Source organism: Suricata suricatta, chromosome 10 (genome assembly GCF_006229205.1).
Source record: "Suricata suricatta isolate VVHF042 chromosome 10, meerkat_22Aug2017_6uvM2_HiC, whole genome shotgun sequence".
NCBI classification, from domain to species: domain Eukaryota; kingdom Metazoa; phylum Chordata; class Mammalia; order Carnivora; family Herpestidae; genus Suricata; species Suricata suricatta.
The window spans coordinates 71,701,826-71,727,611 of NC_043709.1; the positions used below are offsets into that span (position 1 = coordinate 71,701,826).

At 36.0% G+C, this 25,786-nt stretch overlaps 1 protein-coding gene and 1 pseudogene across 3 annotated transcripts in view; one reads left to right on the forward strand and one right to left on the reverse strand.

The window, feature by feature from the left end:
• CNTN1 (contactin 1) overlaps positions 1 to 25,786 on the reverse strand; it is a 351,259-nt gene that overhangs the window by 265,363 nt on the left and 60,110 nt on the right. The window lies entirely within an intron of this gene.
• Positions 21,659 to 24,328, forward strand: LOC115304011 (annotated as a pseudogene).

The window sequence follows — 25,786 nt, forward strand, 5'->3', positions numbered from 1 at the left end:
CATGACCTACAGTTTGCTGACCCTGAAATAGGAGAAAAATAAAATATGATCATAACAGGAAAATGGTTAAGCCAAGACATTTTCTTGTAGTGTCTTAAAAGCCTTCTCATTGTTTTTTCCAAATAGCTAGCAGCAACATTCAGATATAAACATTAGGTTCTGAGCTATACATTTAGTCATTGGAAAAATTAGGGCAACTGTTCCTCTAGTACTTTTGAAATGGCCTCAAATGAAATATTCTCAAAGACAAAATTTTCAATGACTTAGGGTGAGCTGTTAAAAACAACAGTATTTTCATCTCCTCTTCAGTGTGAAGAATTTCACAATCTGGCATCTTTAATGATTTGTGCCTTTGAATCAGTAGATTGAGAACATCTGGAGGTAAATTTGAAGTTTCTAATTACAGATCTATTTTTTCCTAAATTACCCTTGTTAAAAACTCTGAAAGAGATAATGTTATTAGTCACATTTTATAGGTCATGAATCTGTAATTTAAAGTGACTAAGTAAATTACCAAGGTTATATAGCTACTAAACTCGAAGGTCAGATTCTGAACAACATAGTCCAATACTTAGAGCTATGTATGGTTGTGCAATTTAGGCACCTCTGACACATATAAAGGCACAGATGATATAGGTGTGTTTATTGTAGAAATTTTCCATAGGCAGCAGTGAATTTCATTTGTCTTACAAAATCAGTATTAAGACAATTTTTTATAAAAGAACATATATTTTATAAACAACCTTTTGTAATTCACAGCAATCCGCCATATATGATAGCTTTAGTTCTGAGACTTTGTTCTTTTACATTATACTGAAGGAACTCTGCACCAAGATGGCCACCTGGAAGGTTACCAAGAGTAAGGTCTTGAGAGAACTCTGTGTTCCTAAACTGTGTATGTAACATTACCTCCTCCCTGCCTTTAAGTCCCAGGAATAGTTGATTACAATGAAAACAGATACAGAGGATGGAAAAGGAGAATGGAATTAAAGATACTCGGATCATTACAGCATGATTGACTGGATGTATAAATATGATATTAATTAAGATTAGGAGATAGAGTCTTTGGAAAGAAGGAAGATGACTTATTTTTAAAGTTCAAAGGATGCAGATGATGGAGAAATCAAAGAGGAATGGAATATTGTACCCAAAGCTAAGAGAGTGGTCAGGGCTAGAGTCAGGGATTTGGGTGTCCATAGAGGTATAAGAGCTAATGCCAGGAGAATGAGAGAACATACATGGGAAGAATCTAGGACTAAGGGAGGTGGGATCTACAAGATGAGCAAAAAAATAGAAAGAAAGTAAAAGTGTGATCAGAGAAGGGATATGACAAATTAAAAGCAGAATCCCTGAAGTCAAAAACAAAACAGGTGTTGATGGAAAGAGATTGTGCGGTGCTTTTTTTTTTTAATTTTTTTAAGTTTATTTATTTTTGAGAGAAAGAGACAGAAAGGGGCAGAGAGAATAGAAAGGGAAAGAATCCCAAGCAGGCTCCGCACTATCAGTGCAGAGGAAGATGTGGGGCTCAAACCCACAAAACATGAGGGTTTCATAACCTGAGCCTAAATCAAGAATCAGACACTTAATGGACTGAGCCACCCAGGCACCCCATGAAAAGAGACTCTTAGGAATGTCTCCTAATTCAAAGAGTTCCAGGAAGATGAGAACTGTGCAGAAATCACTTCAGCTTGCAGTTCAAAAGTAACTAGCGAATTCTGTAAAGTCAGTCTCAATTCCATAGTAAAGGAAGGGGCTAGAATAGGGTGGGAGACACAGATGTAGAAAACGGGTGTGCAGGGGTGCCTGGGTGACTCAGTTGATTAAGCGTCCCTCTTGATTTCCGCTCAGGTGAGTCTTGTGGTTGTGAGATTGGGCTCTGGGCTGTGTATGGAACCTGCCGGGGATTCTTTCTCTCAGTCTCTGTCTCTGTCTCTGTCTCTGTCTCTGTCTGTCTCTCTCTCTCTCCCCCCTCCTTCTCCTTCTCCCTGCCTGTGCATGCACTCTCTCTCTCTCTCTCTCAAAAATAAACATTAAAAAAGAAAAGAAAAAGAGTGCAGACTATTTTTTTAATCTAAAACTTAGAAGAAGGCAGAAGAAAAGGAAGAAAGGATAAAGATTTGGTTTCTTTTTTTTTTTAAGAATGGAAGCTCATTTGAAATTTTTGAACTTGGGAAATATAAAAATGGGAGATAAATAATTGACACCACTGTATTTCACAGAAGACCCAAATATCTCAAGTCACAAATCTCTAGTGGCCACAAGTAAAATCCTGTCCCGGTTCTATCTTTTTTTCTGAGCAGCTTTATTGAGATATAGCTTTATTGAGTTATAACTTGCATGCCATTATGTTGACCCATTTTAAGTATAAAATTCAATGAATTTTAGCATATTTACAGACGCTTTACTCTTACACATCAAATAATTGACATAAGCTCAAGAATGCTTAGTCTTAGAATGTCGCAAGAACTCAGAACCTAATCATGAAAAGAGAAATACAAAACAAAGCAATACAAAAACACCAGTGCAATGGGCTGCCATAACATTACAGCTCATCATGTGGAATGAGGCAAATGGCCTAAATAGTTGCTTTTGTAGCCTTTACAATAGATAATTAATAAGCAACAGTCTATGAATCAAGTAAGCTTTTGTTTCATAACATTAAAAATCTATCTAGATTGATAATTGACTCAGAGTAACTATGCAGTAATATATTACTTATAATACATTTTTGCCTCATATTGATCTGTAAGATTTCTTTTAATTGCTCACTTGCTTGTTTTTGGTCATACATCCCAAGGCAATTTTATACCATGAAAAATATCCATTGTGTTAGTTCTTTGTGTTTAACCTCAATCCTGTGTTGTGAAAACTTGCTGGTACTTACAAATAAACAAACATCATGTAACTATCTCTTTCTGTAGTTGTTTCTGAAATTCATGAATTTAGGTATCTGCACACTTTGGGAATGATTTCTAGACTTACAGCATGTTTATGCTTTACCTAAATTGAGAGAAAAGGCTCTTCAAGTAAGTAAACAGTAAACAGCACAAAAATAAAGAGTAACCATGATTTATTCATAGCATATCTATACATGTTACCCCTCATCAGGTATCAGACTTACAAGGATGTAAGGAAAAATGTATACTTATTTTATTTTCAAAAATGTAACAGAAAGAAGAAGCATAGAGCTAAATTTTAACTGCCCAAGCTTCTAAGCAATTAAACCTCATATCTAAAAACTTCCTCATGGGGCACCTGAATGGCTCAGCCATTAAGCATCCAACTTTGGTTCAGGTCATGATCTTATGGCTCATGAGTTTGAGCCTCAAGTCAGGCTCTGTGTTGACAGCTTGGAGCCTGGATCCTGCTTCAGATTCTGTGTCTCCTCTCTCTCTGCCCTTCCCCCATGTGCTCTTTCTTTCTCTCTCTCTCTCTCAAAAATAAATAAACATTAAAAGAAATGTTTTTTAAATTTCCTCAAGTTAACAGATCTAGAAAAGGAAATTTACCTAAAGAAGCATATATTATATTTTAAAAACTATTTAATTGAACTCTTCATTTGAATATGTTAGCTCATTACAATATGTAAGGTTATTAAAGTTAATCTCTTCTCCATAAAATAGATAAAGAAAAATAACCACTTTATTTTTAAACATTAGAAATATACAAGTCACTAATTTCTTTCTCAAAATTTTAGTAAACATTGATTTTTCTAAAAAGCTAAAGAAAGGGAAAAAACCTTAAAAGTGGAATGTAAATATAATTAAAATTTTTTATCATAATAAAGAAATTAAAGAATAAATATTATTATTTTATAATAACAATTTCAAGAATAAATAAATAACTCTTTTGGAGAGTTAAATGTGTGACTTCTATAAGTATTCATGAAATTAGACTGGCTGGGAAGAGGTGAAGCACCTGACTTTATCAATTTTAGTTAATTTGTCTGTTAACATCTTCACAGGAATTGAGCATCACCATTAATGTTTTCTTCCGTGAAAGGAGACTGTTACCAGCTCAAACACATTTTCTGTAATCATTGCTCAACTAAATGTTGTCTTGTGAGACTACAAATATTCTCAGGGATGAGAAAACTACTGACAGATCCATTTCTTCCCTTAATCATCCCAAAATGAATTTTGGTCTTTGAAATGCTCCTGACGCCGTAACCATTACTGCCTTCTTTGAGTTCCATCCCAACCACACATGGCCCATACTGCTTCGGAATCTCTCCAGCAATTCTTTCAAATGTGAGGCTGCTTCCATCGACAATCCTCACTCTTAGATCTAGTTTTAAAGAAAGTATTCCAAGTCCAAGTTGCTTTCTACCCATCTCTTTTCACTGATCAATCAGCCCACCACATCAGTCAAGTGACTTGTTTTATAATCATTTTGGTTTTCTATTCTGTGTTTTGCTCATGGGATTGTCACTGCCTTTTGTAAAGTAGTGTCATCTACTGGTTTCCAGTTGCATTCATGTAGGACGGGTAGGGTCATAATCTTAAAAACAAGCAAGGAAAAAACAAAAATCTGGAAATCTGAATCAATAATGTTGAATATGAGTCAATACTAAGGAGAGAGGTAAAAGGAGAATGCATAATAAAATTGCACCAGGAACCACAGAATTAAGAAGCTATGTTTAGGTTAATAAAAATCATTAACAGAACTTTATTGGGCTTTTTCTATATGCCATACACTTTTGGATATTGCAAATACAGTGAGAGCCAACAACATCTTTGTTACCATTGAGCTTACATTTTAGGGACGGAAGATACGAACTGTGCTGATAAAAACAGGTGCTATGAAGACTATTTTGCTCAGGACCCTATCTGGAGTGCTGTGTCCAATATTAAACACATGCTTCTGATCATTACATATAAAATAAATCATGTAAACTAATATTTGCTAATACATTGATTTGAAATTGTATTCTATATTTGGCAAACAAATGTGTTTTAAGAACAGAGATCTGTGTCTTAACACCTGTCGCAAAGTACTTAGAATAGCAACATGAACAGAGCAGGGGTCAGAAAGAAACTTTTTTTTTTTCAGTAAAGAGTTCTGAGCACTATCAGGAAGCAAACATCATTTGTTTTGTCTTGTTTTTCATTTGGGTTTTTGTTTTTGTTTTCTAAATCCCTATTGCTTCCTATTGTGCACAACAGCATACATTTTTTTTAAGCAATGGAGGTGTTGACTTTATTGTGGACATCATTTCACAGTATATATGGTGCTACGTCATCACATGGGACACCTTAAGCTTGCATAATGTTCTATGTCAAGTGTATCTCCAGAAAGACAGAAAAAATAGTTTCAAGATAACGGCAGAGCATAAAACCAAGCACGGACCTTCTGAGCAAAGGACTTTGTGTGGTAACACCAGTGTCAGACCTGTGATACAGGCCCTGCTTCTACCTACAAAAACAAATCTAAAATCTGACCACGTCACCATTTCCACTGCTAACAATCTGGCCTGCGCTGCCCACGCCCCCACCCCAGGTTACTACAGTGGTCTTTTAAATGAAATCCCTGCACAGCATCACAAATTTAACTCTTTGAAAGTCAATAAATGGCTGTACTGTGTAAACTAAATTCTTTTCTAGGTTTATACATATGCTCTTAATTTTTAAATCTAGCTTTTAAGCATTTGAGAGGATGGAAAAATAACTAAATCATCACTGTTCCAAAGGATGAACATAAGTAAGAGCTCTTAACCATATTGCTATTGTTTTCAAATAGAAAGTGCCAAGCTAGTCAATTTCAAAAGGAAATAGGCTACAGGTTTACATGGAGTATTTTATCAGTGGTTTGTTTTATGCAAGTCTGGAATTCAGTTTTCTCAAATTCAAGTAGTAATGTTCAGGGAGTTAAATTTTTTAAAGGTGTTACTTTATATTAACATTAATATCAGAGTTGAAAGATATGGTGGCTACATTATATTAAGCTTTCAAAGAGATGATACAGCCACAGGGTGATGTGTTACGTACTTCTGCCTATAGAAGATCAGTTACTGAAAATCTGTACTAACATATACATGTGGAGAGACATAGATACAGATACAAGTATAGATCAGGACTTGTTTCGTTGTTAAATATTTTGAGTATCGCTCAGATTACATATACACATATATATTCTTAAAGAAGAAGACTCATTTAAGGCATAAAAATATGATATATTTTGGCACCATAAGGTTTTTCATAAACTACATAATTAACTTCAGTAAACTGTGTAACTCAAAATTCCATGAGAGGAATACTTTTAGAACCTTATGCTACATCTTAGGTGCACGAAAGACAAAATATTCTGGCCTTTGAATAAGAACATAAAGAAAGTAAGAAAACAATGAAAGAAAGGAAGGACTACTGAAGCAGGAAAAGTGAGGTTTATCTGCTTTTAGAACATGAAGAGCAGTGACTCACAACAGTGCTCCTGACAACTCTGAATAACAGAATAAACCAAAAGCACCCAAATAATGTTTGGGCCTTTGCCTCTCGTCTGCATTTAAGTCCCTCCACATAATAGGGGGCACTTTAGAGGAAGTCTGGGGAATCCAAAACACAGCGTCTGAGAGGAAGGGCTTCACCCTTTGCCTTCTACTTTGACCTTCCATCACTCTCCCAACCTGCCTTTGCTTCCCCATCAGGCTAGTAAACCCCCAGATCTCACATCCGGTGCGCCTTAACACTGCCGAAGGCTCCCGCTTCCTTCCAGGCCCTGAGAAGTTTTCTCATCAAGGTTGACTGCCTGATTACAAGCAACTCAAAAATACATACAGTTTCAGTTCTGATCTTGCTCAACCTTTATGCAGCTTTATTACGTTTTACTCCCCCTTTCTGTTTGGAAAAGCTTTCTTCATTTAAGCCACACCCCAATCTCCTTATTCTGTTCTTACTCTTTGGCTTCCTTTGTGAGCTCCTTTCTCCATCCTTTCTCCATTTCTCAACAATCTGTCTTGGGTTTTATTTTCTTCCTATGCATATTCTCTATGGGCAATTTTACTTACTTCTATGGTTTTAATGACCAGCCTCAGGCTGATAAACCCAAATCTCAACATTGCTAGTTCAAGTCTCTTTTCTGAGACCCAGACATAAATATAACTCCCTACTGATCAGGTTCACTGATGATCCATAGAGATATCAAATTTAATAAATCTAAAGCTGAACTCATTGCTATGTCCTTAACCCTCCCTAAATTATCCCTCTTTTTAGGTGTTCTGATTTAGTTGTAGGCACTATCTTTCATCCTGTTGCTCAAGCAAGACACCTTGAGCACATTGCCAGCCCCTCCCTCTCACTCTCAACCTCATACCTCGAATAACCAAGTTCTGTTGACTCTTCAGTTCAAACATCTCTCAAGTCTATCCACTTTATCTCCATTTACACAACCATAGTCATGTCTTCCACAGCTCACAGCTGTTTCTGCACCAGACTGGCTGCTTACAATTGTTCCCAGATCAAATCTAGCATCCTAATTACAGTCCATATGACCTTTCTAAAATGTTATGCTAGTCATTTCACTCTCCTGTTCAAAATCCTTTAACTGGTTTCCCACCGTTTCATTCATTCACTAAACTCCTGATCTATTTACAGAATGTATGTTACGTTAGGCACTTTGCAGAGTGTCAGGGCTGTGGTGACCACAAAATATTATGCAGCAAGACACTTTTTTTTCCCCAAGACAAAGAACTGGTTCTTCTGCTAACCCCAGACTTCAGATTTATGGTTTCAGGGCTTTTCATTAATCATAATCATCCATTTATCTTAGTGACAATATGCACTTACACAAAATTTCTCATCCTATAAATGTTTCTGGTATCTATTTCCCAGGTTTGCTTCTGTTTCGCTCTCGAGAACATGGACTTACCTTCTCTATGTCTACTAATGGGACAGTTTGAATGCCTTCGCTTGGCTGCATTCTCCAGTGGAGCTCCTAGAAGTTCCCCAAATTACATTTTCACCAAGAATCCTCCACCCCCGCCCTCCACCCCTCTACCCCCAAAGTAAATACTGCTTTGGGCTACAGCTGCCACATCGTGGCTTGGTCTCTGAATTATTGACTTTTCTCATAAAGGGCCTACGAAACTATTTCTGCTTTCTCAAATTTTTTTGTACTGTTTTCTAATTTCAAAACACAGAGCTTTGTTCTTAACTCTCTTGATCCTCATTTTGTTTACAACATATTTATTGGTATTGTCCAACTTTTTTCCTCTTTAAAACTCTTTTTTCCCCCCTTTGGTTGCTATGATACACCACTATTTTGAATATTGTGATAGCTGTGTCCTTACCACTGGCTTGCATATCTCCCATCACCCAATAAATGTAGTAGCCATTACCCTAAGTCCTGACCACCATTCTATTATCTTTTCTCTCTAAACATAAATGAGTTTTTTCGTATACTTTCATATACTTTTCATATACTTTGAAAGTTTCAGTGATCATTTCCAGATCACTCTTGTTAGTTCCAGAACCACCGATGCTCAATTCTTGAATTTCCAAATGCTGCTAGAGGTTTTCTGTGTCTAAAAATCATGGTGCTCCCCTTCTTTAATCCCCTTCATAGCTTCTTTTCCGGTAGACTGTCTTTCGTTATTATTAGAAGAGATAATAAATGTAAATGGCATATTTGCACACAGAAAGGCTTCATATTATTAACCCCTCCTTCCCCGTGTATCTAAACTTGAAACATTAGAAACATTTAGTGCATTTTACCTCCACTTCTCTTGGAAAGTGCATTTAAAGTAGGAATTTTAATGGAGTCTCCATCCTCTTAAATCTCACATCCCCACCCTAACAAAGCCCTTCTTTCTATTGCTTTGGTGATCACAACTTTCTAACCAGTTTCCTCCTACTTTATCCTGCACCCTAATTCCAGACAAAGATTATGTCACAGGCTAATTATCTGATTGGCCTGTTCAGATACATTCAGTGGCCTCCCAACATCTGTTGAATTCTAGTTTTGAGCTTATGATGGTACAGAATGATACTTCTATCGCTTTTGGTGAGCCTAAGTATTCAACCCAGAGTATTAGATTACTAGGTGATAGAAAACATCTTATAGTATAAAGTTAATCTTCAAAACCTATAGCACTTGAACAAGTATTACATGCCTCCCTTCTATTCCATTTCTTCTCAAATGTTAATTCTAGAATAGATTTTAGTATTTATTCTCTGGCTTTAAATACCTCACATTACAATTAAAATTCCTATTCCAGGTACTTGATAATGGAGTTCCTCTATCGTAAAGTGAATGCAACAGAGAGCAGGACCCTACAGACAAATGAGAACTGATTGTTCCAATCAAGGAAATAACATTCTTACCGCTTTTTACTCATACACTATATAAATTTATGCAGCATTTTAAAAAGTAAACTCTACCCCTAATGTAGGGCTCAAACTCATGACCCCAAGATCCAGAGTCACATGCTCTACTGAAATTTATACAAATTTATACAAAATAAATTTTTCTTTAAAATCCAGATACTTGAAGGAAGTTTAGAAACAACTCTATCTAGGATCACTCGAATAACTCACAGTTCTATATAACACTGACATTATTCTTCAAATAAAACAGAAATATTAGAAATATGCTTACGTGAAAAGTTAGAGGTAAATCCAAAATTAATATTCTAATTTCGGGCTATTCAGGTTTCCTTCTTCTCAGGCAAATTTACTTTAACATGTAAAAGTATAAGCAGGATTGCCTGAGAAAGTTAAGGATTCCAAGCCCTTCAGTCTTAGAATGAAGTCTTCCTCTGACTTTGATGATAGGATCCCATCCAAATTGTTGTGTGTTTATCTCACATGGTCTTATTTAGAAAATCATCTACTCCCTCAGCATTACTGCAAAAGTGTTGAGAAGACTAATGGAATGCATACAACAAAGTCTAAGATAAAGGAGAAAACCCTCAAAGGAGGAAGAAAGCATTTCTTTATTTTCCAAGTGACTTACATTGTTTTCTCTCCCACTGCTTTACCGGTGTGGGAGAGGCCACTCCCCAAAGGAAAGACTCCCCTCCCCAACCACACCCACCACCTGCCCACTCGCACCTTGCCCCCACCAGCAGCTACAGGGAGAGGGAGAAGACAAGGAAGATTTAAATTGTTTATGCAGCAACCAAAAATCTTTATACAATTGGAATGATTAAATCATTGGTAGTAGCAAATAATAATGATGATACACTTTATTTTCAGTCAGCTGTGCTCAAAATCCACCACCTTCCCCAAGCTGATTTTGATTTCACACTTGGCCATTCTCCTTTTCAACAATGCTATAGGCAACCACAGTCCAGAGCGGCCCGTCCTGCGTGTTCACACGGCAGCTCAGGTGTGCACAAAAACAGCAATACAAATCTTGCTCACTTACTATTATCATTAATTAAGACCCAACTGAGGGTTTTCTGAAACAACTTGGGTTAAATATTCTATGTTTCCTCATTCTGAACTACATATACCAGAACATATCCTCTTAAATATAGTTTCCCATCTATAGCCTAAATATTTGCGAGAATAACACTATAAAAGAAATAATACTAGACACTGATTTTAGGTTAATTGAAAACTAAGCTGCTCAGTAACTTATCCTCAAGCCAGTGTGGGGAAAAATGTGCATACTGACAACTCAAGAAGATGACAGGGAGTCAGGCTGGTATAAAAGAAAAGCACCTGGTTTATAATCCATGAGAAGTGGTCTTAGCGTATATTCTAATATGTTCTAAGTGTGATTCTAAGTGAACAAGCTTTCACAGGTGTTATTTTTTTGTTCTTGGTTTATTTCTTTTAGATACAGTACAATGAGATTTTTCCTAATGCGATTTCCTACTGGAATAACATATACTTCTAAGGGTTACCTGAGACCATATTGAATTTCTTTCCCAGGTTTTTCTGAGAGAAGTCTTCTCTGGCAAGTGCACAAAATATTTTGTCAACAAATGGAAATGCACTGAGGCTTCTAACTTGATGAGCAAAGCAAAATTCAAGTCATGGGATTGGAAAACAATTAATAAAATTGAAATCCTAATAAGGAAATTAGTTTCATAATGTACCTGCTTCTGCTTACTTCACTGTCACTAGTAAAGTTTAATGGCTTCATATTTCATGTTTACTAGTTTGCACACAGCATGTGTCTCAGATCAGAAAAAGTGACAGGAAAATGAATTAATCAAGCCAGTCTCAGTCTTTTTTGCGGTCTCTGATCATCCTTTTTATACATACATTTGAGAAATTCTTGTGAGTATATTTTTGTTAATTATATGTTATCTCCTTAGCCTTCTGTACTCCTGGCAGCATTTAACTTCTAAAATTACAATTTCAACCTTAATATGCAAATTGGTATTAACTATACAGACACGCTTTTTTTTAATGTTTATTTATTGTTGAGAGAGAGAGAGAAAGAGAGAGACAAGATGTGAGCAGGGGAGTGGGGAGAGAGGGAGACACAGAATCTGAGGCAGGCTCAAGGCTCCGAGTTGTCAGCACAGAGCCTGATGCGGGGCTCAAACTCACAAACTGCAGGATCATGACCTGAGCTGAAGTCTGATACTTGACTGAGTCACCCAGGTGCCCATACAGACACCCTTTAAACATTGCTTTCATGATCTCAATATCCAAAGCTCTGATATACACACAGAAAGTTGAAATCTAAGGGCACTAGTTAAAATTTTGAGATAGAAAAATTTGGGGGTTTTTTCCTTAAGTTTATCTATTTTGATAGAAAGTAGGGGTAGGGCAGAGAGAGCAAGAAAGAGAGATCGCAATCAGGTCCTACACGTCAGCATGGAGCCTGATGCAGGGCGTGAACCCATGAACCAAGAGATCAGGACTGAGCCAAAATCAAGAGTTGGGACACTTAACCACCTGAACCACCAGGCACTCCTTGGTTTCATTTTTATATACTTTTCAAGTATAAATTTAATTTTTCTAGCACTAGTTTTATTTCCAGTTGTAAATAATATTACACCTAAAGGGCTCTTTAGAAAATGTTTAGAGGGATCTTAATTACTTCCTCTGAAAATGTTCTGAATGAAACACTAGTCCTGAGAGCTCTTCTTTTTCCAGATGGCCAGCTTGGTGAATTTGCCTCTCTAGAATAACAGGGACTTTGAAGACTACCAGTCTGCTATACAAGGGACCTTTTCTCCAGGTAACAGGGGCATCTTTGAGGGGCTCAAATAATCTGATGGCTTCCTACAGAAGGATTTAGTAGTATTTATGGAAATACAAAGCCTGGCATGACTAAGACCACACAGTTTCTTCAAAGTTAGTGGGTGTATAGCTTCAGTTTAAAAACAGCATTGTACCAGAGTGCAAAACAGTCTACAAAACTCTCTTCTCACTTCTCAGCAATATAGTCCTGAAGCCCTATGTTTACTGCCCTCAATAGGTAATTCTCTCTCTTTTTTCCCCCTAATAGCATTGTCTCAAAGAGAAATTACAAACAACTACTGAAGATGATGGGTAAAATATAGGTATATATCCACAAACAGTGCAATTTATTATTGCCTTAAAAATATCTAAACACAATCCAGGGCCAGGCCCATGATGATAACAATAAGGTATTTGTCAGAAGGGAAAAATTTAAGAGGAATCTCCACAAATTCAGTAATCAAGAGAAGTAATATTATTTTTTAAATGGTTTATTTATTTTTGAGAGAGAGAAACAGAGCATGAGTGGAGGAGGGGGAGGGAAGAGGGTGGGGGACATGGAATTGGAAGCAGGCTGCAGACTCAGAGCTGTCCACATGGAGCCTGATGTGGGGCTCGAACTCACAAACTGCAAGATCATGACCTGAGCTGAAGCTACATGCTTAACTGACTGAGCCACCCAAGCACCCCAAGATAAGTAATATTTTAATGGAATATTCTAAAACATCAAAATCAACGCAAAATTCCCGGAACAGAATATTAAAAATTTAAATAAAGAAATGAAATTATATACTCTACCTAGCTAAAAAAGCCCTCGCATAGGCCATTTGTTTTACCCAACATTGGTTATTGTAGAGTAGGTATAGTTGTTCAATTCATAAATGTCAGTGTATACTGACATCATTACTATATCATTAAACACTAAATCTATATTTTTATTGTTTTTTCATACTTCAAATTTTAATTGTTAGACACGGACACTCATGAGATGCCTGTATATTCTGCTATTTCCAAAAGAATTTTAAGGAGATCCAACCTAATAGAATGCTACTCTTCTCCCCTTCTTAATAATCATCAAATTTTTCATGGGCTTCAGATAAAGATATTATTATAACTATTTAATGTCAGCTTGATAGAGTTATTTCCACTGTGGAGTTTTTTTAAGGCATTTTGAATCCACAAATAACAATAATAAATTCTTTATACTTCAATACAGAAACAGTATGGTATAACTTTATAATTTATAAGAACAAATTACAACTAGAAGACACCTGTACTTTCTCAGACCCTTTGCTGATTCCACTACTAGAGGCGTGGCTCACACTGATCCCTACAGCACAACAGTGCTTTGGGGAAGACCACCAGGAGTAGTTACATAAAAAACAAACAACAACAACAAAAACAAAGAACAAAAAAATCCAGGTGCTTATGTACAATAAAATAAAAACTAAATAGTCCTTGCTTGCAATAAGCCTTAAGGTTTCAATTATTTAAAATGTGAGAAATTTGAGAGATAATTTCTTGCTCAAGCTCTTTCCTTGTCTCAGCTCCCTTTCTAATGGTCTAAGTTTACCATTTTGCTTTAGAGCAGAGGGGGCGGACTTTCAGCTGACCTAATGAAACACTGCTGCAAATCTGAGAGGCCAACCTGTGTGCAATTGCCGTTCAGCCAGAAAGAATGCTAATTCTTGGCTTCAATGCTTTCTTTAAAGAAATTATTCAGGCTTTTCTGTGGCATGGAACACTGTGACCGGCCAGGAACTGTTAGAGATGAAAATAACCTTTCTTTGTTATGATCCCAAAAATGTAGGATTTGTTTCAGTTTCATAGGAGACCCTTGTACCTAGTTAAAAAAAAATGGGGTGGGGGATGGAACTAGTCAGGCCCTAGCCATTGTCTATAAAGGATATAATCTCCTAACTGAAAGTGAGCTCCGAAGGGGTTTGTAAGAGGAGTACTAGCAAATGCTTTAACAAAAATAGGATATCATTTTGAAATTGCTCAAGTATGGTCAAAGAACTCTGGATATAGAGGAGGAGGAGCTGAGTTGAGGGCCTTTGTTACTTTTACTAACTGTATGACACTGAATTCTGATGTGAAATATCCTTTTCCATAAAACAGCATTACTAATACCCACATCACAGAATTGTGGTAAGAATTAAGTAAAAACTAATGATAAACTGTTACACAAATGACATGAAGGATTTTAAAAGATAACAAAACGGGGAGGAATCGGTTTGTCTTGGCTCAGGCTGGGATTTTGGCTGCCCCTGCCTGAGGCTAGATGCGCAGCAGGAGGTGAAGTATGTGCGCACTGTCACAGACCCAGCCCCCAGCGGGTAAATGCCCATCACCTGATGAGTGGATCAGGAAGATGTGGTATATATTCACGATGGAGTACTACATGGCAATGAGAAAGAATGAAATATGGCCATTTGTAGGAAAGTGGATGGACCTCGAGGGTGTCATGCTAAGTGAAATAAGGCAGAGAAGGACAGATACCATATGTTTGTACTCATAGGTCTAACAGGAAATTTTCAGAAAGATCTAGCTTCAAGAAAAGCAAGCAGTAAGTAGTGCTTAAGAAAAATTGATTCAGTATCTAATGGATAGTTGATACCTGTCACAACACAGCATTTTACATACTGTTAAGTGAAACTACAATACAATCTAAGTTTATTTTGGGAGTGTTTGCTGTATAAATGGATTTAATGAAATGTTTAGAGGTGCAGTAGGCATGACTTTGAGTAGATAATGAAAGAAAATGCAAAATGCTAATTGATTCATGATGTGGTTTCATCTTAGCTTGGGCAAACCATGCAGTATTTAATATATAGTAGCAGAATATTTACTATTGAAGCTTGAAAAGATATGAAATTTTGTGTGCAATCTTTCATTTATGCATGTGAGAGGGGTTTCTTTTTTTAAATATTTTTATATTGTAGTACTTGTTTTGCTTGTTGGTCGTGTTTGCTTATTTAATACATTCCGTCAGGGACAGAAATTACATGCTTTACTTTCTTTTTTTTTTTCTCTTCCTTTTTTTAGTGGTGGGGGTGGTTATGTTTAAATGAAGTTGCTTTTACAACACCAAAGACTTAATCATCCATTTCCTACATAAAAGGTAGCTACTTTTTTGCATGAACCTCAAGCATATTACAGTATAGAGGTGGAATTTAAGGAAGGGTATTAAGCAGACTGTGTTGTAGCTTATGAACAAGTAATAAATTGTATCATTTATCTTGAATGTATCATAGATAAGCTGCTATATAACGATTGCCACTTCAGATAGCTGTGAAATTAAGTGATTAACTAGTTGTTACTTAACCTTCTAATTTCTGTATAAGTCTAATTACATGAAACAGAAGTTGGTGTTTTGATTTTTTACTTTGCTTTTCTGTTTGGAGTGTCATTGTAACTACTGTATTGTAAATGATGGAAAATAATTGCATATGTTAAAAAAATATGAAACTTTATAAAGTAAAAAAATAAAAAAATTTAAAAAATTAAAAAAAATAAAATAAGACAAAAATTTAAAATAAATAAATAAATAAATAAAATAGATAACAAAACACAGTAAGAATATAAAGTAGGATTGAAAAGCCAATCTCCATTTCTACTGGAAATTAAGTTTTAAATTATTGTCATCAATCCATGAAGGCATAAGCTAATAAATTGAGATATTGCAATAAAATAATTTCTTAAATTAAGATTGTCACTTTTAGGATCATTATTAATGACTTTTCAATTGTTATTAGACAAGAAAAGTCAATTCATTCAAAAAACACTTAAAATATATTTTCCCTTACAAAAAAATAAAAAAAAATAGATGGAAAATTACCTGTTTGATAACTTTCCAAGTGGTTTTTAAGTAACATAAAAATAATGGATACTAAAAATAAGGCAATTCCATTATAAAGAAATAACTGAAGAATAAAAATTTTATGTCATAGTACCATTTGACTACTAGTAATTACCATAGTAGATCGTATGTAAATTAAATTGGAAATTTTCAAATACCCTTATTGGGCATGTTAAAAATGTATAGTTTCTTGATTTGTTACATTTGATTCTCTAACAATAACTTTGTAAAACACAGACATATTTTTCATGCCAAAAGAATTCTGAATAAAGCATATAACATTCTTATATTTATTTTTTATCTTGATCAATTTTTATTTTCTCTTTATTCTACTAACTCTCCTTGAGAAATGTTACCTACTCTGGGTTTTCATTACTATTAATATATGATTCTCAAATCTACTTCCATTCCCAATATCTCTTCTAAAGTCTACTTTCTTGTTTGCAGTTATCTACCGGACATTATACTTGGATATTTCCTATGGACCTCTTAGCCTCTTCCAAAAAAACTCATCTCCCACCCTCTGAGATCCACTTGTCCCCATATTTCAGTCTAATTAAAAAGAACTGCTACCCACACAGTGACTCATGTCTAAAATGTGGCAATCACAATTTTGTCTTGTTTCAGACCCATCTGATCAGTTGCCAAATTTAATGGATCCTACTTTTAAAATATCTGTCATTTTGGATTTCATCCCCACTCTGCAACTTCTCATCCTGTCCCCCATGTATTTTGTGTATACCATTTATCCATTTACAAATACCTCATTGGATTTATGGATGAGTTGAACAAGAAATTCTACTTGAGGATTATAAGAAATACAGAATCCCTTCCCCATGCTAAAGGCCAGCAGCACCCACCAATCCCTAGCATGACTAACCTCCTCCCCACAGTTTCAAATATCTCAGAAGGTAATGGTACAGTTCTCAAAATATTTCATTAAATCTTCTGCCTCTGAGCCTTGAAAACCTACCTTTTATTGTATTTGGAATGCTCTTTCCTCTAACATCTATCTAGAAAACTGCCGGGCACTTTTGAAGCCTCAGCCTGTAGGACCTTTTCTTTTCTTAAAGCTTCCTCTAGCTAAATTTGCCATGTTCATCTCCATCTTCCATTGCATGGGGCATATCTTTTGCACAAGAGTTGCAAACTTTTATTTTATTTTTTCATGTCTGATTCCCTTGAAAACCATGAGCTCCATCAAGGCTCATGAACCATAGCTTTTCATCTTTATATCCCCAGTGATCTGTATGCAGTAGGAGATAATAAATGAGTGACACCATTCATTCTTTTCTGATCATGTTTTAAATATTCATCAGGAAAAAACATGGGTCAATGTTATAAGCTTTTTCAGAGGGTTCGCGTTAGGGTTACCAAAGATCTGGAAGTATCAAAATTGATTGTTACTTTTATGCTCGCATGTTACTTAATCTTTTAGAAGCATTCAACACAATTAACCACTTGACTCCATCTTGAAACACATTTTTTCCTTGACTATATTAGCCAAACACTTACCATTTTTTTCCCTCTTACTTTGCTAAACATGCCTTTTCACTCATTCTTTACTCTTTGTTCTGTCTCTGAAGTTGGAATGTTTAGGGCTCTTCTCTAGCCATTAAGCCCATGCCATGAAGTACATTTTATGTCTCCTTCATCTATATATCCCTTTCCAGCTTTTCCCCTGAGCACCAATTCTTATACCCTACTTCTCACTTGACATCTCCTCTTAGATGTCAACTAAACTTAGTGTGGCCAAATATGACATATTCTTCCAACTAGTTCTTTTTTTTAATGTTTTTATTTATTTTTTAGAGAAATAGACAGCATGTGAGTGGTGGGGGGGAGCAGAGAGGGAGGGAGATTCAGAATTCTCAGCAGGCTATAGGCTCTGAGTGGTCAGCACAGAGTCCAAAGCAGGCCTCCAACCCACAAACCACAAGATCATGATGATCATAACCAGAGCTGAAGTCAGACACTTAACCGATGGAGCCACCCAGATGTCCCGAACTAGTTCTTTTCTGAGTGTTCTCCTCAGAAAATGTCACCCCCATTTGCACTATTACTTAAGCCATAAAACAAGAATCTAGTTGTTGTTGATCCTTTATTTATCCTATTTTCCCATATCTAATATATTATCAGTCTTGTTAGCAATATTCTCAGTTGACATAATATCTTTATATATAGGTAATATATGTTTACATGTGACTTAAAATATGTAAAACACTGCACCCAATTACTGCAAATATGTATATTTTTCAAATACTTATGGGACATTTCCAAATGTTCTTATGTTGGACTCACACATCAAATGGAGTGTGTTCTCTAATCTCAATGGAAATTTAACTTAAAATTATTAACCAAAAAGATAACTACAAAATCCTGAAATGTTGGGAAATTAAGCAATATACTGCTAAATAATCCATGGCTCAAAGAAGAATCTAAAAGATGCCTGGAGTATCATTTCATGAAGGAAGGGATTAGAAGGGACATTTCCGGAATGTTTCTAACTGTGTGCTTCTTCTTCCTTTGGACCAAAACAGCCTTCAAATTCCTCTAGGCTTGATTAAAATTAAGATAGTTTTTTCCCTATAGGCCCTGACCTCCCTCTTCTTAGAGAATTTATTTTAGAGCACTTGTGATAGTAAATTCTTTCTCTGCCCCTTTGAGATGTAAATTTCTACAAGCCTTGGATGTCTTTCTCAGGGACTGGGAGGCCTTGCTTTCTTTCCAAAGCACATGGGAACCATCCCTTTGAAATGTAAGCACCAAGAAAAATAGCAACTCTGTCTCCCCATATTGCTGGGAGAGTAGGAGCCTAACTTCAATACGCAAAAATCAGCAAATATAGATGGCCTAATAACACTGACCAATCTCTCTGCCTTAAGGTTCTCCAGTACTTTTCCATAAGTTCACCTCAGCACTTTCATCCTGCCTTTTATTTCGGTTGAGTTGAGTTCAATTTCTTTCCTTCCCCCTTTGTAATGGCCTCTCTCTACTTCAGTATTCTTGAATAATGTCCTCCTTGCTCATTCTACTGGCCTGGTGTAATTACACTTTTATACTTCTAATCCATGGTTTCTAGAAAAACTCTTTGGCAGATTGTTTTATTGTTCACCAAATAATTATTTCCCCCTCTACCCCTATCCCCTCTATGGAAGGAACATGGTTTCCCAGGCTATTAATTTTTAACTTAGCCACATGACTTCTTTTGGCTATTGGAGAGCATTGATATGAGCAGGCATGAATGAAACATCCCCGAGCAAAGCTTTTAAAATTGTTTGCCTGGTTTGGCTTGGCCTATGCTATTCTTGTCCCCAACTCCGCCCTGCATTCTATCCTCCAACTCCTTTTATACAAAAAGCATGCCCAGGTAGATACTGAATCCCTAATAAGAAATTCTGAAAGACTCTAGGACTGGAGTTTTAGCTTGGAGCAAAGCTGCTGCAGACACAAGTGAAAAATAAGTGTTCTTGTAAGCCACTGAGATTTTGAGGATAATGCAACACATTTACATGTGCTCCTCAAAGAATAAGCCATGAATGTTACGAACAAAGACCAAAATCCTTAACATGACACGCAAAGCCTTCCTTGATCTTTCCCCAATCATCTCTTTAGTCTCACCTTATTCAATTTTCTTTTCCTTCTGTGTAAAGTAGGCACAGTGGCCCTCTTTCTAGTCTCCCAATATACCATGTTCCTTCCTTCCACCCATCTGCTCTTAGGTTTTATTCTATCTTAGAATATTCTTATCTGCATGACCCCCTTTCCTTTCACCTCATTTACTTAAGTTTTACTAAACATTCAGATCCCCACTTAAATTTTTCATCAGCAAAGTCTTTGCCTGCTTCACTCATGTTTAGGCACCTTTAATATGCAGGTTTATAAGCTTATCTTTTTTGCCTTCAGACCACTCACTTTCTTATTATATTAGTATTAGTATGTGATTAATTTGTCTCATAAACTAGATATAAGCCATAGAAGATAAGGGGCCAAGTATAATTTTACTCCCCATTGTATGTCTAGAGTCTGCACATGGTGTAGCACAAAAGAGGCTGTCAGTTCTTATGTATAAAAAGTGAAGATTCAGGGGCAATTGGGTGGTTCAGTCTAGTAAGCATCAGACTTTTGATTTAGGCTTATGTTATGATCTCACGGTTTTTGGGATTGAGGCCCATGTTAGGCTCTGTTCTGACAGCTCGGAGCCTGTTTGGGATTCTGTCTCCCTTTCTGTCCCTCCCCCACTCACTCTGTCTCAAACATAAATAAATAAATCAACATAAAAAAAATAAAGATTGAAGCTCCTTATACACAAATCCATTCCCTTTATCACCATTATAGGAAATAGAATATTCACCCTTGTACGTTATATAAGGAGGCTTATTTACTTTTTGCTTTTTTTAAATTTTGAACTCATATATATTACTCATCTCAACTATTGCAGATAATTTTTCTGTACAAGCAGGATTTTATCTTGAATTAAGTCTCACCATTTGCCTGAATTTTCAAGATCATTTTCAATTTTAATCTGTCCTTTAAGGTGATAGCCTCTACTGTGTGCCCACGAACCAGCCCCTTCCTTCCTATCTTGATAATTACCTACAATGTTAAATAGGACAGTTAGCAGTTTGTCACTGATTAATGTATTCCATTAAATGTCAAGGGTTTACCCTAATTCTCTCTTGTTTGGTAGTTTAAGCCAATTTACTCTTCTCTGGAAATCGTAGATGGCTAACTTAGAAGTGACCTTCTTGTATTTATAAAAGTGAAATCCCTGACATAGGTACTCAGTATGCATCTAAAAAAGAGAAAAAAGTCTAGTTTAAATTAAATATATGCTTAGTTGTAGAAACCCAAAGGTTCATACACTTGATTTAAGTGAATTAAGAGAAATAGGGGCACCTGGGTGTCTCAGTCAGTTAAGCATCTGACATCAGCTCAGGTCATGATGTTGCATTTCCTGAGTTCAAGCCCAGCATCAGGCTCGCTGCTGACAGCTCCAAGCCTGAAGCCTGCTTCTGTGTCTCCCTCTCTCTCTGCCCTCCCCCACTCATGCTATGTCTTTATCTATCCTTCCAAAATGAAAAAATGTTTAAAAAAAGAGAAATAAGAGAAATAAAATTAAGAATGTGAATTAAGAAAAATTAAACTGTAAATTAAGAGAAATAAAAAGCATACAGTCTGGAATATGAAGACCTTGTGTCTATGTCAACATGCATGACAACAACTGACGCTAACAAAAAACAGAGCTATCATTAATCTGAATTGCTATTCAGCTTAATTTAGAAGTCTAGTGTTAATTTCAGAGTTTTATTAAGCTTACAAGTTTGGACCATTAAAAACAATATTCAAATTTCTCTATGATTTTAGTTCTTAATAATTATTCTTTGAAAAAAAAGAGTTCCCAAATCCAAATGAACAGAAAAAATTGTTAAAAGTAAATACAAAATAAATACTAATGTCTGCAACTGCTATAAATTAGTTGCAAGGAAAAAAAAAAAGTCTTACTTTCCAGAGTTTTTTAACCTCATCTATCCATGACATAGCATGAAACTCAAAAAATGCTCTAATGTGATATGTCCAATGCCATGTTGAAAGTCAGTAATCAAAAATAACTGACTCAGACGATGAGGCCGGGGACGGGAGCTGAGCATGGAGGCCTCATGATGGGGCACCCTGGCATGCATTATGCCCCAATGGGAATGCACCCTATGGGTCAGAGAGCCAATATGCCTCCTGTACCTCATGGAATGATGCCGCAAATGATGCCCCCTATGGGAGGGCTGCCAAAGGGACAAATGCCTGGAATGATGTCTTCAGTAATGCCTGGAATGATGATGTCTCATATGTCTCAAGCTTCCATGCAGCCTGCCTTACTGCCAGGAGTAAATAATATGGATGTAGCAGCTGGTACAGCATCTGGTGCGAAATCAATGTGGACTGAACATAAATCACCTGATGGAAGGACCTACTACTACAATACTGAAACAAAACAGTCTACTTGGGAGAAACCGGATGATCTGAAAACACCTGCTGAGCAACTTTTATCTAAATGTCCCTGGAAGGAATACAAATCTGACTCTGGAAAGCCTTACTATAATAATTCTCAAATGAAAGAATCCCGCTGGGCCAAATCTAAAGAACTTGAAGATCTTGAAGCAATGATCAAAGCTGAAGAAAGCAGTAAGCAAGAAGAGTGCACCACGACATCAACAGCCCCGGTTCCTACAACAGAAACTCCTACCACAATGAGCACCATGGCTGCTGCAGAAGCTGCAGCCGCTGTTGTTGCAGCTGCGGCTGCAGCGGCTGCTGCAGCCAATGCCACCGCTTCCACCTCTGCTTCTAATACTGTGGGTGGAACTGTTCCAGTTGTTCCTGAGCCTGAAGTTACTTTGATTGTTGCTACTGTTGTAGATAATGAGAATACAGTAACCATTTCAACTGAAGAGCAAGCACAACTTACTAGTACTCCTGCTGTTCAGGATCAGAGTATGGAAGTATCCAGTAATACTGGAGAAGAAACAGCTAAGCAGGAAACAGTAGCTGATTTTACTCCCAAAAAAGAAGAGGAGGAAAGCCAACCAGCAAAAAAAAAAAAAAAAAACACTTGGAATACAAAGGAGGAGGCAAAGCAAGCATTTAAAGAATTATTAAAAGAAAAGTGAGTACCATCTAATGCTTCATGGGAACAAGCTATGAAAATGATCATTAATGATCCACGATACAGTGCTTTAGCAAAGTTGAGTGAAAAAAAGCAGGCCTTTAATGCTTACAAAGTCCAGACAGAGAAAGAAGAAAAAGAAGAAGCAAGATCGAAATACAAAGAGGCTAAGGAATCCTTTCAGCGTTTTCTTGAAAATCATGAGAAAATGACTTCCACAACCAGATACAAGAAAGCAGAGCAAATGTTTGGAGAAATGGAAGTCTGGAATGCAATACCAGAACGTGATCATCTTGAAATCTATGAAGATGTTTTATTCTTTCTTTCAAAAAAAAGAAAAGGAGCAAGCAAAGCAGTTACGAAAGAGAAATTGGGAAGCCTTAAAAAACATACTTGACAACATGGCAAATGTAACATACTCTACTACCTGGTCTGAAGCACAGCAGTATCTGATGGATAATCCAACTTTTGCAGAAGATGAGGAATTACAGAACATGGATAAAGAAGATGCATTAATTTGCTTTGAAGAACACATCTGAGCTTTAGAAAAAGAAGAAGAAAAACAAAAGAGTTTGCTAAGAGAAAGACGACGACAGCGTAAAAATAGAGAATCTTTTCAGATATTTTTAGATGAACTCCATGAACATGGACAACTGCATTCTATGTCATCTTGGATGGAATTGTATCCCACAATTAGTTCTGACATCAGATTCACTAATATGCTTGGTCAACCGGGATCAACTGCACTTGACCTTTTCAAGTTTTATGTTGAGGATCTTAGAGCGCGTTATCATGATGAGAAGAAGATCATAAAAGACATTCTAAAGGATAAAGGATTTGTAGTTGAAGTAAATACTACCTTTGAAGACTTTGTGGCCATAATCAGTTCAACTAAAAGATCAACCACATTAGATGCTGGGAATATTAAGTTGGCTTTCAATAGTTTACTAGAAAAAGCAGAAGCCCATGAATGTGAACGAGAAAAAGAGGAGGCTCGGAAGATGAAACGAAAAGAATCTGCATTTAAGAGTATGTTGGAACAGGCTACTCCGAGACTGGATGCTGTCTCGGAAGATGTCCGGGAGAGATTTGTAAAAGAGCCTGCATTTGAGGACATAACTCTATAGTCTGAAAGAAAATGAATATTTAAAGATTTTATACATGTGCTTGAGCATGAATGTCAGCATCATCATTCAAAGAACAAGAAGCATTCTAAAAAATACAAAAAACATCACAGGAAACGTTCCCACTCTAGCTCGGGGTCAGATTCAGATGATGATGATAGCCATTCAAAGAAAAAAAAGACAGCGATCAGAGTCTCGGTCTGCTTCAGAACATTCTTCTAGTGCTGAGTCTGAGAGAAGTTATAAGAAGTCAAAAAAACATAAGAAGAAAAGCAAGAAGAGGAGACATAAATCTGACTCTCCAGAGTCGGATGCCGAGCGAGACAAGGATAAGAAAGAAAAAGACCGAGAAAGTGAAAAATACAGAACGAGACAAAGATCAGAATCAAAACACAAATCACCTAAGAAAAAGACTGGAAAGGATTCTGGGAATTGGGACACTTCTGGCAGTGAGCTGAGTGAAGGGGAATTGGAAAAGCGCAGAAGGACCCTTCTGGAGCAACTGGATGATGATCAATAAATTATACCAAATATATGTTTACAGTATGATTTAAAGTCTAATTCAGACCAGGGACTCTATTTTAAAAGTTCAATTGAAATAACACTGGGTTTTAATTATATCACAGGGAAAAAAGTGCATTTAAGTATTGCTATTGTGGACTTTATAAAAGCAAAGGAAATTGAAAATAACTTTTGATTCTGTATCAAGAATCATATTTTCATATGGTCATAACTGTCTTTCTGAGACCCTTTCATAGGGCACTGCAGGATGGATTAAAGGTGGCAATTTACTGGAAAAAAAATAACTGACTCATATAAAAAAATAGTTTGTTAAAATTTTACAGGGAGAAGAAAAGACAACTGTAAAGTATAGAAGTATTCCAGTGTGTATGGAGAAAAGAACAAAACCTGTCATAATTTCCCAAATCAAAGATACTTTTAAAAGATACTCTACTATTTTATGAGAAAATTAAGTGCCGCATAAATAAAAGGAAATGTTATCACACTAATATATAGAGTCTATTTTTCTAGAAATTGACTTGCATGGGAAATAGTAAAAATTTGAATGTTTTTTGATAATCTGTTAATAGTTTCATAATAAATACATTAAATCAACATCTTCCAAACTGTATCCACTTAGAGATGTCAATATGTTTATTTGCAGAAAGGTTAGCTATCGACGTTTGTGAAATGCTTCATGTAATTTTCTCTGAAGATTATAATGCATATTTCCAATAAGACTGTTTAATATGACTAATCCAACATTTTTCTAAACTTATTTGACAGATTTATTATTTTACCAAAGACACAATTCAGTATTTGGGGGTTACAATTTGCATAAGGTTGAATTCTGGGAAACCTTTAACTATCCAGCCTTTACTATGAGATCAAAGAGGAAATGCTTTGTAACATAACTCTAATTAGAACTAGAACATTCTGATTGTATTGGCAAAGGCTGATCCCATGTAGTAAGCCTTATATTAATGATTATTAATTGAATAATTTGAGCTGGAGCTCATTTATATTCCTATAAAATTTTAAAAAAACACAGAACAGATATCAAAATTTACAACGCAAAAACATTTCATGAGAAAGAGGGAAAAAATTTGAAACTATATTTTGAAAGGTCATACTACATACCTAAGAAAATAGCCTACCCCACATCAAAATACATCTTAGTAAAATTATCAGACTTTAAAGAAAAGAAAAAAAAGTCTTTGGGGCATCCATACATAATGGCCAAGTCACTTATGAGAGAAAGAAAATCAGACTATCATTTCAATAGCACTTGTTCATTCACATACATATGCATATATCCATACATAAGGGCTATCTATGCTGCCATCATCTACTAAAATATACAGACATATACATTTTTAAAACAGAATGTAAGTATAAACTATTTTTAATAAATAAAGGGATAAACATAATAGAGTGTTGAACATGAACTACAAACTAGAGTTTTTTAAAAAATATAGTTTGTTTTGCATTTTTGTCA